Below are 13,138 nucleotides of genomic sequence, written 5' to 3'. Positions count from 1 at the left end.
CATCCTTGAAAAGGATCGTCTCAACCATAACAACTTCATGGATTGGTTTCGAAACTTGAGAATTGTTCTCAAGCAAGAGAAGATATCCTATGTGTTGGACGATCCTATTCCCGATCAACCTGACGAGGAAGATGTAGAAGCCTACAATGATTGGGTTAAGTATACCGAAGACTCCATGCAAGCCTCATGCCTCATGTTGGGAACTATGATTCCCGAGATTCAAAAGGACTTTGAACATCATGGGGCATATGACATGATTACCCAATTGAAGGAAATGTTCCTACAACAAGCAAGGGTAGAACGCTTCGAAACGGTTCGAGCGCTTCATGCATGTCGGATGGAGGAAACCCAATCGGTCTCATCTTACGTCCTTAAGATGAAAAGCCACACTGATCGCCTCGAGAGGATCAATTGTCCCGTCTCTAAAGAGTTGGCTACGGATTTGATCCTCAACTCTTTAACAAAGAAATTTGAATGCTTTGTTATGAACTATAACATGAACGGATGGGACAAGAGCATTGGTGAGCTTCATGCAATGCTCAAAACGGCCGAAGCAGGAATGGGTAAAAAGGCTTTACACGTTCTAACGATCAATGAGGGAGGCAAGAAAGGGCATCACCCCGACACCAAAGCAAATGTTGCCAAGGGAAAGGGACACGTCAAAGGGAAGGGAAAAAGAAAGGCAAAAGCAGAACCACCAAAACCAAAAGAGAAGAAGGCAAAAGTTGCCACAAGCGATCCATGTTTTGAGTGTGGAGAGATAGGACATCGGAAAAGGAATTGTCCAACCTATCTCAAAGAGTTGAAAAACAAGAGGGATGCCGGGCAAACCTCAGGTACAATCTTTATGATACATATTGATCTAAATTTTATTTCTTCTAACACATGGGTATTAGATACCGGATGTGGAACTCATATTTGCAATTCGTTGCAGGGGTTCAAAAGAAATAAGCATTACAAGAAGGGAGATACTAGTCTCTTCATGGGCAATGGAGCGAAAGTTCAAGTTGAAGCCCAAGGAGACTATATTTTAAAACTTCCAAGTGGTTTGGAAATATGTTTGAAAAATGTTTTGTATGCTCCTAGTTTGACTAGGAACATTATTTCTGTTTCCCTTTTAAAACAATATGGATTTGATTTGAAGTTTGTGAACAATGAAATTTATGCTTTGATGAGTGACATGTTCTACTTTAAAGCTACGCCTTCAAATGGTATTTATGAATTGGTTCATGATAATACATCATTTGATAATTCGATGTACCAAGCAAACACCAAGAAACTCAAAATGGATTTGAGTGAGACCTATCTTTGGCATTGTCGTCTTGGTCATATAAACAGAAAACGTATGCAAACACTTCAAAAGAATGGTCTTTTGGAAACAAATGAAATTGGTTCATTTGATACATGCGAATCTTGTTTACAAGGAAAAATGACCAAGAAACCCTTTAGTGGCACAAACCAAAGGGCAAAAGATTTATTAGGCATCATACATTCAGATGTATGTGGTCCTTTTAAGCCAATGACTAGGAATGGTGAAAAATACTTCGTAACTTTTACCGACGACTTTAGTTGTTATGGTTATGTGTACTTGCTAAGACACAAAGATGAAGTTTTTGAAACGTTTAAAGTCTTCCAAAACGAAGTAGAAAATCAACTCACCAAGACAATCAAAGTTCTTCGTTCCGATAGAGGAGGTGAATACCTTAGCGATGCTTTTCAAGATCATCTTAGGAGTTGTGGGATCATCTCACAACTTACTCCACCTGGAACACCACAACATAATGGTGTGTCTGAGAGGAGGAATCGAACTTTATTGGATATGGTTCGATCTATGATGGCTAGAAGCACATTGCCTCTATCATTTTGGGGTTACGCTTTGCTCTCCGCGGCTCGTATATTAAATATGGCCCCAACCAAGAAAGTGGATAAGACACCTTTTGAAATATGGCATGGAACAGTTCCATCTTTATCATATTTGAAAGTGTGGGGTTGTGATGCTTATGTGAAGCAATACACCCCAAACAAGTTAGAAGTACGATCCATTAAGTGTATCTTCGTAGGATATCCTAAAGATGATATAGGATATTATTTCTACGATCCAACAGAGCAAAAGGTATTTGTTGCTCGAAAGGGTAAGTTCTTGGAGGATAAGTTCCTTATGGAAGGAACTAATAGAACAGTGGAACTTGATGAGGATCAAGAATCACAACCCGATACACGTTTGGTTGATACTAGCACTCAACAAGAGATTGTTGAAAATGATCAAATGGTTGATCAACATACACAAAACGTTCGCAGATCTGGTAGAATCAGTAATCCACCTGAAAGATATGGATTTTTCATGGATGGATGCTATGTGGTAGATTCAGATGAACCAACCACATACCATGATGCAATGTCAAAATCTGATTGCGACAAATGGCTTGAAGCCATGAACGTAGAGATGCAATCCATGTATGACAACCAAGTTTGGGAATTGGTTGTGCCACCTCTTAACTCCAAAGTAGTTGGAAGTAAGTGGGTTTTCAAGAAGAAAACAGATATGCATGGTAACTTGGATACTTATAAAGCGAGACTTGTAGCAAAAGGTTTCACTCAAACTCAAGGGGTTGATTATGATGAGACCTTCTCGCCAGTGGCGATGCTAAAGTCGATTAGGATATTATTTGCCATAGCTGCATATTATGACTATGAGATTTGGCAAATGGATGTCAAAACGGCTTTCCTCAATGGATATCTTGATGAAGATGTCTATATGGTTCAGCCTGAAGGTTTTGTCGATCCAAAACATCCTAACAAAGTATGCAAGTTAAAGAAATCAATCTATGGATTGAAACAAGCAACGAGAAGTTGGAATCACCATTTTGATGAAGAGATTAGGAATTTTGGGTTCATCAAGAACGGCGATGAAGCTTGTGTGTATAAGAAAGCTAGTGGGAGCACTGTCACTTTCTTAGTATTGTATGTCGATTACATTCTACTATTTGGAAATGACATTCCAACCATGGAAGGTGTAAAAGCATGGCTTGGAAGATGTTTTTCCATTAAAGATCTTGGAGAAGCTGCCTATATTTTGGGAATAAAGATCTATAGGGATAGATCAAGGCGCTTGATAGGTTTAAACCAAAGTGCATACATTGACAAAGTCTTGAGAAGGTTCAAGATGGAAAACTCTAAGAAAGGTTTGGTACCTATTCAAAAGGGGACAATATTGAATGTAACTCAATGTCCAAGCTCAAAGGATGAGCAAGAAAGAATGAAAGGAATCCCATATACGTCTGCTATTGGATCCATAATGTATGTAATGATATGTACTAGACCGGACGTGTCATGCGCTTTAAGCATGACAAGTAGATACCAGCAAAATCCAGGTAACAGTCATTGGATGGCTGTTAAGAGCATTTGAAATACCTTAGGAGGACTAAGGATATGTTTCTAATATATGGATCTGGTGAAGAGGAACTCGTTGTAAAAGGTTACACGGATGCGAGTTTCCAAACTGATCGAGATGGTTCTCGATCACAATCTGGGTATGTCTTCATTTTGAATGGAGCTGCAGTCTCTTGGAAGAGCTCGAAGCAGGATGTTGTAGCATTGTCCACTACAGAATCAGAATACATCGCCACCTCATTGGCAGCACAAGAAGCTGCGTGGTTAAAGAAGTTCATTGCCGACCTAGGGGTAGTCCCTACCATTCAAGACCCCCTAGAGATCTTTTGTGATAACGAGGGTGCGATTGCTCAAATCAAGGAACCTCGTGCACATCAAAAGACAAGGCACATTGAGCGGAGATTCAACTACATAAGGGATGAAGTTGAAAAGGGAAAGATATGTATTCGCAAAGTACACACCGATCAAAACATTGCGGATCCACTCACGAAGCTCCTTGAACGGCCAAAACATGAGGGTCATACTTGTGCCTTAGGACTTCGATATTCTAGTGATTGGATTTGATCTATTTTTGTATTTGGATATTGGAACAATTGTTATTTTAACCTTTTATGGTATTTTGAGTTATGTTCCATTTTAGCATGTTTAAATCCGTGAATAAATTAATTATTCTAAATGTCCGTAGTCGATCATACTTGTGGGAACAAATATGAATGTAAGACTATTATGAACTTGGATTGGTGGATATTCATTAGGTATGAATATAGAGCAAAGTGTTGCTGCCAAAGTTCATAGATATTTGTGGGATACAAATATTGGACTGACCCGCTCTCAAATGTTACTGCATGGAATCATTTGTGATTGATCATAAGTAAATTTGAGCAAAGGCGAATATCATAGTATCCTCTGACCTGAGATACATATTGGGTCTTGATATTCACTAAATATTGTACCTTGACTTAGTTCTTCGCTGTCTGTAATAAGACAGTACAAAAGGCTAAGCTCAGGTATGGTACGAGGTGATTGTGAGAGACGTATGTAGTCAAGAAAGGATTTTTTCCTCTTATTCATTGAGAGTAAGATGTCTAAGGCCTGTTAAAGTTAAATCAACAGAGAATGATCACACTGTGTCTCTGGATCTAACATGACATCTGTAACAAAAGGATAAATGATAGATTCACCTAAATCATATTCATGTAAGGGACTTGAAGGGGATGATGTTATTGAATGGCACTTCGTCATACGTATTAGGGGTAGTGAACCGTTGTTAGGCGTTATTTACTACTTGCATCAATCTTCTATGTATCTTGTGCAAGTGGGAGATTGTTGGACTCTGTATGCCCAAGACACATATTAAATTGATGTGGCTAGTACGTTATGATCCAAGTCGGGTCATACCCAATAACAAGCTAGACAAACACCTACAATATTTATTTATGATATGATCAAACAAATAAATATTAACACTTACAATATTTAGAAATCGGTTTTCTAAATAAATTGCACTTGACAAGCTAGTAAATTATATGGATAGTTTATTTTGAGAGAATATTTTATTTGTTATTTAATGGGTTAAATAACAATTTTAAAAGGTTGTATAAGTCTTGTAAACATGAGATGTTATATTTTTGGTCCAATCATAGTCCATGCATTTTGCATATATAGATGCTCCTTGATTGGCCATTGTGAGTGGCAACTATCTCTCTCATCCTTTTAAGAAAAAGGAGTTCCAAGACTTGTAACCATCTATCATCTTTCAAGAATGCAAGTGCGAGAACACTCAAAAAACTCTCTAAAATTTTCGGCCAAGGTGGGTTGATCAAGAGGGTACTTCATTTGAGTTTCAAGTGTAGAAATCCTAGCAACATAAGGTGTTCGTTGGAAGCTTGGGGTATGCGAGCTTGAGATCTTCTCCTTTGAAGATTTCCATTCAAGTATATCATCCTCTTCATATCACCTTGCTCTTGGAATGGTAGTATTCTAAAACACCCTTGTATTTTGATAGCATGCATTTCATATATGGATCCGATTTTGGGTTTTTGCATTTAAAATGGTTTTAAATCTTGCAAAGTAACATGTTTTAAATAGATATTCCGCTGCGTTTTAATTTTATTCGGATAAAAATTACTTTGATAAACATGTGAAAAACCCAACAGATATCGTCGATGAACACAATAATGAACTTATCTAAATAAGGTTTACAGACCCTATTCATTAAGTCCATAAAGATAGCTGGAGCATTCGTAAAGCCAAAAGGCATGACTGTGAACTCGTAATGCCCATATCTCGTACGGAAAGCAGTTTTGGGAATATCTTCCTCGAGAACAGGAAGTTGATGATACCCAGAACGCAGGTCGATCTTAGAAAAACATGAAGCACCTTGCAGCTGGTCAAAGAGATCATCAATTCGAGGTAGGGGATATCGATTCTTGATGGTAAGCTTATAAAGCTCACGATAATCGATACACATTCGAAAAGACCCATCTTTCTTTTTCACGAAGAGGACAGGAGCTCCCCAAGGTGAATAACTCGGACGGATGAATCCTTTATCAGATAAGTCTTGAAGCTGTTTCGATAACTCTTGCATCTCTGACGGTGCAAGACGATAGGGTGCTTTTGCAATCGAGCTGGCATTAGGTACAAGGTCGATATGAAACTCAACTTGACGAACTGGAGGCAAACCAGGCAGTTCATCGGGAAACACCTCTGTATAATCCCGAACAATCGGAATATCCTGGATACTCTTACTTTTGCTTCTCTCCTCGGTGACATGTGCTAGAAAAGCAACATATCCCTTTCTCAAATATCTTTGGGCCTTTGTACACGACATAAGCTTCAAACCGCCAGATGGCTTCTCTCCACGAACTTCCAAAACATTGCCAGACGGAAGAGGAATACGAACAATCTTATCGAAACAAACCACCTCAGCGTGATGTTTGGTTAACCAATCCATTCCAACAATGACGTCGAAGCTCCCAAGTTGCATTGGCGTGAGGTCAATAGGAAAAAGATGGCTATCAAGGTTTAACTGACAATCACGAATAACAGAACCGAGAACAAGAGGTTTACCAGTAGCAACTTCGACAGATAAGGGTTTCCTCAATTTAGTTCTAGGTATCGCAAGCAAAGGTTCAAAAGATAACGAAACAAAACTACGATCGGCACCAGAATCAAAAAGAATAGATGCGGGTTGATTATTAACAAGAAACGTACCGTTGACAACCTCGTTGTCGGCCCTTGCTTCGTTTGCATTCAAATTGTACGCTCGTCCATGGGCGGGATTCGCGTTCGCATTGACATTCGGATAAAAAAGAAAGGTATTGAAAACATCGACAGAACACAAGGAAGGCGATCATTTGTTCGTTACCTCAAACAAACAAATGACACGCAGTGACTTATCAAAGTAAATGAATCAAAATAATGCGTCGCGAAGACATGCTCGCCTATAAGTGAACACTCACCCCAAGAGTTCCCAGGTAAGAGTGACTGGTCCGATTATGTGGATTTGTACGAACACTCTAGCCTTAGACAGAAAACTTAGGGTACAGGCATTCACTCTTCCAGTTTGCACGTGTTCACATTATTTTAACCCAAACTTTGACGAGATTCTGAAAATTCAAAAGGCACTAAGCCAAATATGAATCAAACTGGAAGGGTTCAAACCAAATAACAAAGGGTTCAAAACCTAGTAATCAATCATCCTGGAACAGATGACTAATTTTCGAAGGAGATTCGGATTTGTGTTCTCGTTGTGGTTGTCACCTAAGGATAGGTGACGGTATTGTTTTAAAATCTAAACACAAGTAAACTTGTGTTAGGGTCCTAAAGTTATAGTCTAGGTCAAGCATTACTAATAACCTAATTCCCTATAACCATTGGCTCTGATACCAACTTTCTTCTGTCACACCCCGACCACGTAGGACAACAAACCGTGGCGGAAACGTCGGGGAGTGTTGCAACAGAAGCTATTGTTTCACAACCATGGATACAAAAAGTGTTTCGTTTTATCGATAATATTTACATTACATTGTCTTAACATATAGAACAAACATGTTTTATATCGTCTATCATAGTTATTAAGTCGCTAAGGCCTCGTCCAGATCCTATGTGACGCATGCACCCTAGTAGTCATTCAAGCATCAACACCTGAAACATATGTAAAAACTTAGTCAGCAAAGAAATGCTGGCGAGTACATAGGTTTTATAGGAGTGTCGAATTCATGGCTAGTTTAAGTGTTGCAATACTTTATTAAAAACTTTGTTTTGAAAAGAGTATAATATTGCAACTTATTTAACCAACTCGAATCAAGCGGGTTATAGTTTATAAAACCTCGTAGCCATGATTCTTAACCCAAAACCTTTGCTTTAGAACACCAACTTGTAAAACATCTTGCAATAACTCGTTAAAAGCTCGTATAGTTTATACCTCTTAGAAAAACATGGTTGTGTGATATCGTTTCAAAATCGTTTACCCAAGTGAACTAAATAACGCCACGATATGTAATATGATGAAAACACTTATATATAAGAAGTACCAACGGCGTATCTACAATGTTTTCACCACATTACACCTGTCTCGTTATCTAAACACTTAACCAAAAACCAATCGCTTATCGTAATCGTTTGACATCGTTTCCAAGTCGTCCCTAAATCGTTTACTCGTTTCACCTCGTGTATCTCGTTTCAAATCGTTTAACTCGTCTCAAAATCGTATTCGTTTTAATAGTGAAACTACTTTTGGTCGTCTCGCTAACAACATTCAAACCTGTGTGACTCGATTATTGTTCAACTCGTTTTCGCATTAACAAACCTCCAAAGGGTAAGTTAAAAATTATCAGATTCAGTCGCTACCCACAACCCCCACACATAACCATGGGTGTAGTGCAATAACGGGATTTGTCAGATCCTATGGTACCATAACCTAATACTGGTCGGCTTGATCAATGTTAATGAATGTCATTCATTATGTAATTACAACCAACAAATCGTGTACACCTTATCGAAATCGTTATTAGTTTTGTATAAACCACCTTAATCGTTTTTGAAACCATCGTGAAAACATCGAAATCGTTATTAGTTTTGTATAAACCACCTTAATCGTTTTTGAAACCATCGTGAAAACATCGAAGTCGTTATTAGTTTTGTATAAACCACCTTGATCGTTTTTGAAACCATCGTGAAAACATCGAAATCGTTATGATACATATGAATCACCCCAAAACAATTGAAAACAGTAAAATAGGGGAACTATGTACTCACATCGGGTGCGTTTTTAAATGTTAACACAATCCCTCAAATTGTTTATGCGTCCTAAATAAAGTAAGGATGATTTTTAATAATCAAAATTCACATAAATAGCGAAGTTTCTCCGATACTTAGAATTTTCACATAACTTTGAGTTTTCTCGAAAAGTTATTATTTTTGATTATTTTGGTGTATTTGTATACATACATATACTCAAGCGTAACACGCATAATCTTGTCAACACTAACACATCATCATACACATATTGTAAAACACATAGCACATTGTGACAAATTAAATTTACTCATGAACAACCCATTATAGTTATGTCGAAAAACACTTATTTTAGCGTTTCGGTAACATTTTTGAGCGTCGGAAGCCACGTATGACTAACTGAACACCAAGTAAACTTAGTATACGTTAAAATACTTGTTTTTATATCAAAAATATCAGTTTGGTTACTGATCAAAAACAGTTTAATAAAAATCTTCCGAAAAGGCGATTTTTAACCGTTTTACCGCATAGTTTTGCATCAAACGTTACCCGAACCATCCCAAATCGAAACAACTTGAAATTTTGACACAACCCATGTTATTTACTGAATAAAATAATGGTTATACTCACAATAGTTCAGGTCTTAAATAGAGCATATAAATCATGCAAATTTCGCATATTTTACCACTTTTTAAGCTATATGTACAACATGCAAAGCTATCAACCCTATGTCAAAGTTTCATGCCATTATATTACACCAAATAATGTTATTTTTAGTGTTTATAATCTGTTCAAAATCACTTTTGTCATACAACCATTTTTTTTATCACTTCTTGAGCTTTAAATCAACATATTCCTTCATGTACAAGTGTCTAAAGCACACTATCATATCATCATCTTTTCATATGAGTTTAGATGCATCAAACATGTGATTTATTCATGTTTACTTGCTGATTTAATTGATCATTTATCATATCTTACACAAATCATCAAATACTTGCATTTTTAACTATATTCAAGAACATGCAACAACATAAACAAGTACTTAACAAGAAAATCAAACTTCAAGACTCATACACACATATATATATGTACGGTCACATACATATATACACTCCACCATTTTTATTAGTATCAAGACCCATTTCATTTTAGTTCTCAAGTTTGGTGAAAATTCCAAGATTCAAGAGAGCTTCAATTCATCAAGAACAACCAAGAATCGAAAGTATGACTAAAAAAAAAATGTTATACCTTCAAGATTCAAGTAGGTTATGGGATGAGATTTTAATGATAGAAGCTTGAAATCACTTGAATGCACCTTGGAATCACCTTTGATTCTTCACAAACACTTGAAATATGCTTGGAAAGGGACTTGATTCATAAGAACAAAGTTGCAAAAAGATGAAGATAGAGAGAGAAGAGGGGGTGTACGGTTGGGAGGAGAGAGAGAGTGAGGGATTTGTGTGATCTTGTAGGATTGCTTATGATCTTGGAAGATATATAAGGATATTTGCAAGATATGGAATGAAGCATGCACTAACACTTGGCCAAAAGAAAATCAAGATAGGATATGGAGGATCTAGCAAATATTTTTGGTGGGGTCCCCATATATTGAATCCGTAAGTTTGTATATGGGGGGGGGGTTTAAATGTAATTTTGTTGGTAAATAGGATAGAAGTAGGTGTTTAACTGGGTACCGGGTATTTTATCTAGCGTTTAAATCCCGGTTTATGGCGTTCTAAATTATTTTTATTTTTCTATAAAAATAATCTTGCCAAAATATTACTGAAATAAATTTCAGTTGTCAAGATTGGATGCGTTGTCTGCGTTTCGCAGTAAAAGCACTGTGTCGCGCAGAAACACGCGGTACGTGCTTAAACTTGGAAAATAACGTTTTTAAGCGTTTTAATTTATTTTTCAACACGAACCTGATTAAAATAAGATTTTAATCATAACAGAATATCTTCTGGATTTAAATATTATCCGGGCGGTCACCAACGCTCGTTTCGCAGTTTTGTCGTAATTAGTTCTTTAATTCAAATAGTCATGTTTTTGCCATACCGAATCTTTCAAAACTTATTTCTAAGTTATGTAAAGGATATTTAGGGTATGTTTGGCTTACGTCACAGTTCCGGAGTGTATGTTGCGTTAAACTGATTGCGTTTAAGCACCAGTTTGCGTATAACCTTCCAGAAGGTGATCTAAAGCTTGAAATCGGAATCGAATCAAATTGTAAAATTGTCAAACACAAATACACACATAATAGCACAAAAACACATAATAACACCAAAGCATATTGTTTTATTGATAACGGACCTTGTTTTACATAATATGATGATTACAGATCACAGTTGTCACAGTTATGAACCGTTATCTGTTAATATTGGATATATTACTTTGATTTCAGTTTGTTTTTCACGAACAAACTGGACTGAAAAATCAGTATATTGATCATAAAAGTTTACATTTCAAAAGAGTCAGTTAATACATATTGTAATACATCATAAATCATCACAGGTCATCTATCATATTGATGTTCATTGGATCCGATTCTGTTTTCAAACTGAAAAAGAAGTAGTTGTGTTGCAGTTTGGAACGTATAAACAGGATGTGCAGCGGGGTGGTTAGGGTATTTTGAACAAGAACTATGATTAAAATCAAATTCAGACACATTTAGTTCATTTCAGAAACTGAAACTGTACTGAACTTGCTGTTTTCAAACCGAATACACACCAAACAGCCGAATCATATTTTAAAAAAATTGAGTTGTCGGTTAAGTGAGGTTTGTCGGTTTAAGTGTGAATATGACGAGATCAATTGATTTACATTTGAGGCCCAATCAAAAAGTGTGAATGCGGCCCAATCACAAAATCACATTAATAAAGTTGTCGGCTTAAGTGGAAGTGAGGTTTTTGTGAAGCATCGAATACACGCATGAGCGAATCCTCATCTGATTCGTAGGCACCTGATTGTTGCCATTCAATCGGATAGTCATCTGACTGTGTGAACTTTCGTATCGTTTGAAAAACTGTCTTTGTAAATCTTTTAATACCGAAACATGGATTCTAAGATTTATATTGCACTGAACAAGTTCGATAATTTTACAGGTATCAAGGGAGAGTCTACAAAAGAATTGATTGACAGGTATTGCCTTCTAGTTGTGGAGATGGGGAGATTGAAGATAACCAAGACCAATGAGGAATTGAAAGACAAATAGGCAAACGCATTGCCATATGATGAGTGGAGTACTTACTTGATGATGTTGAAGAACAATTCAAACTATGAATTTCTCAACCTTAATAACTTCATTGAGAAGATTCAAGCTCAAGAACTTGAGTTACAAATGATTAGAAAATTGAAGTCTGATTCAAGATAGAAGAATCATCAAGCAGCAACTGATGAAGTAAAAGTCAAATCTGAGGAAATTGTTCAAGAGGTAGAGGAGCAGGTTAAAGAAATTTCAGCTATCAAGACTGAGAAGAAAGCTGAAGCTGGAATGATGTCTGGGAAGTGCTTAAATTGTGAAAATCTTAAATCTGAAAATGCCAAACTCTTGAGGGATTTAGAGAGTTTGACATTAGAAAACAAAAATTTAGAAAATTTAGAAAATGAAAAAGTAAAAATTGAAAAAGATTTTCAAGATCAAATAAAGATTTTAGAAGATGAGAAAGATACTTTTGGTAAAAATAATCTTGAAAAACAAATTGCAATAAATTCTCATCTTGCTAAAATCATTCAGCTTGAAAAAGAAGCTGAAAGTGATCGGAATAAAATTGCTGAGTTAGAAAATAAGTTGAAAGGTTTTGTGACTTCTGCATCATATGTGTGTCCAGAACCGATCAATGTTGTTCCAATAAGTGACGATGTCACTAACAATGACAAATTCGTAGTTGAAGATTGTGATGAAAAATCTGATGATGAAAATGAAAAAATTGAAAAACAAAAATTGTTTTTGAAATTAAAAGAAAAATTTCAGAAAACTGTTCTACAATCGACTGAAAAGGGAGAATGCTCTAAGCAAGAACCTTTGAAGAAGAAAATGGAACAAAAACAAAAACAAAAAGGTAAAAATTTGAAAAATGTTCAAAAAGAAAATAAAAGCTCATCAGATCGATCATCCAATCGAAATCAAAAACCACAAAAATTGAAAAATGAAAACTCAAAAATTGTTGGCAATAAGTGGTGCAGGTCGGACCACAGTGCTCAAAAGTCAAATCCAACAATCAAGAGGAAAAAGGAATATCACCAAGCCAAACAATGCTATGATCTGAGCATTTGGTGTGAAAGTGGTACATGGTACGATACCAGAGTGTGTTACCGGTGTGGTTATCAAGGACACATTGCTGTTAACTGCCAGAATTGGAGCTATGAGACGAGGAGATGCTTTAACTGTCAAATCAAAGGTCACATTGCCAGAGATTGCCCAATGAGATCAAATGAAAGATCGAGGATGTATCTCAGAAAAGGGTGATGAAGTCAGTCAAAGTCAAAGAAAAGCCAAAGGAACTGA

This window comes from Helianthus annuus, chromosome 5 (genome assembly GCF_002127325.2).
Source record: "Helianthus annuus cultivar XRQ/B chromosome 5, HanXRQr2.0-SUNRISE, whole genome shotgun sequence".
Lineage (NCBI taxonomy): Eukaryota > Viridiplantae > Streptophyta > Magnoliopsida > Asterales > Asteraceae > Helianthus > Helianthus annuus.
The sequence above is the reverse complement of the archived record's forward strand: the minus strand, read 5'-3'. Positions refer to the sequence as shown.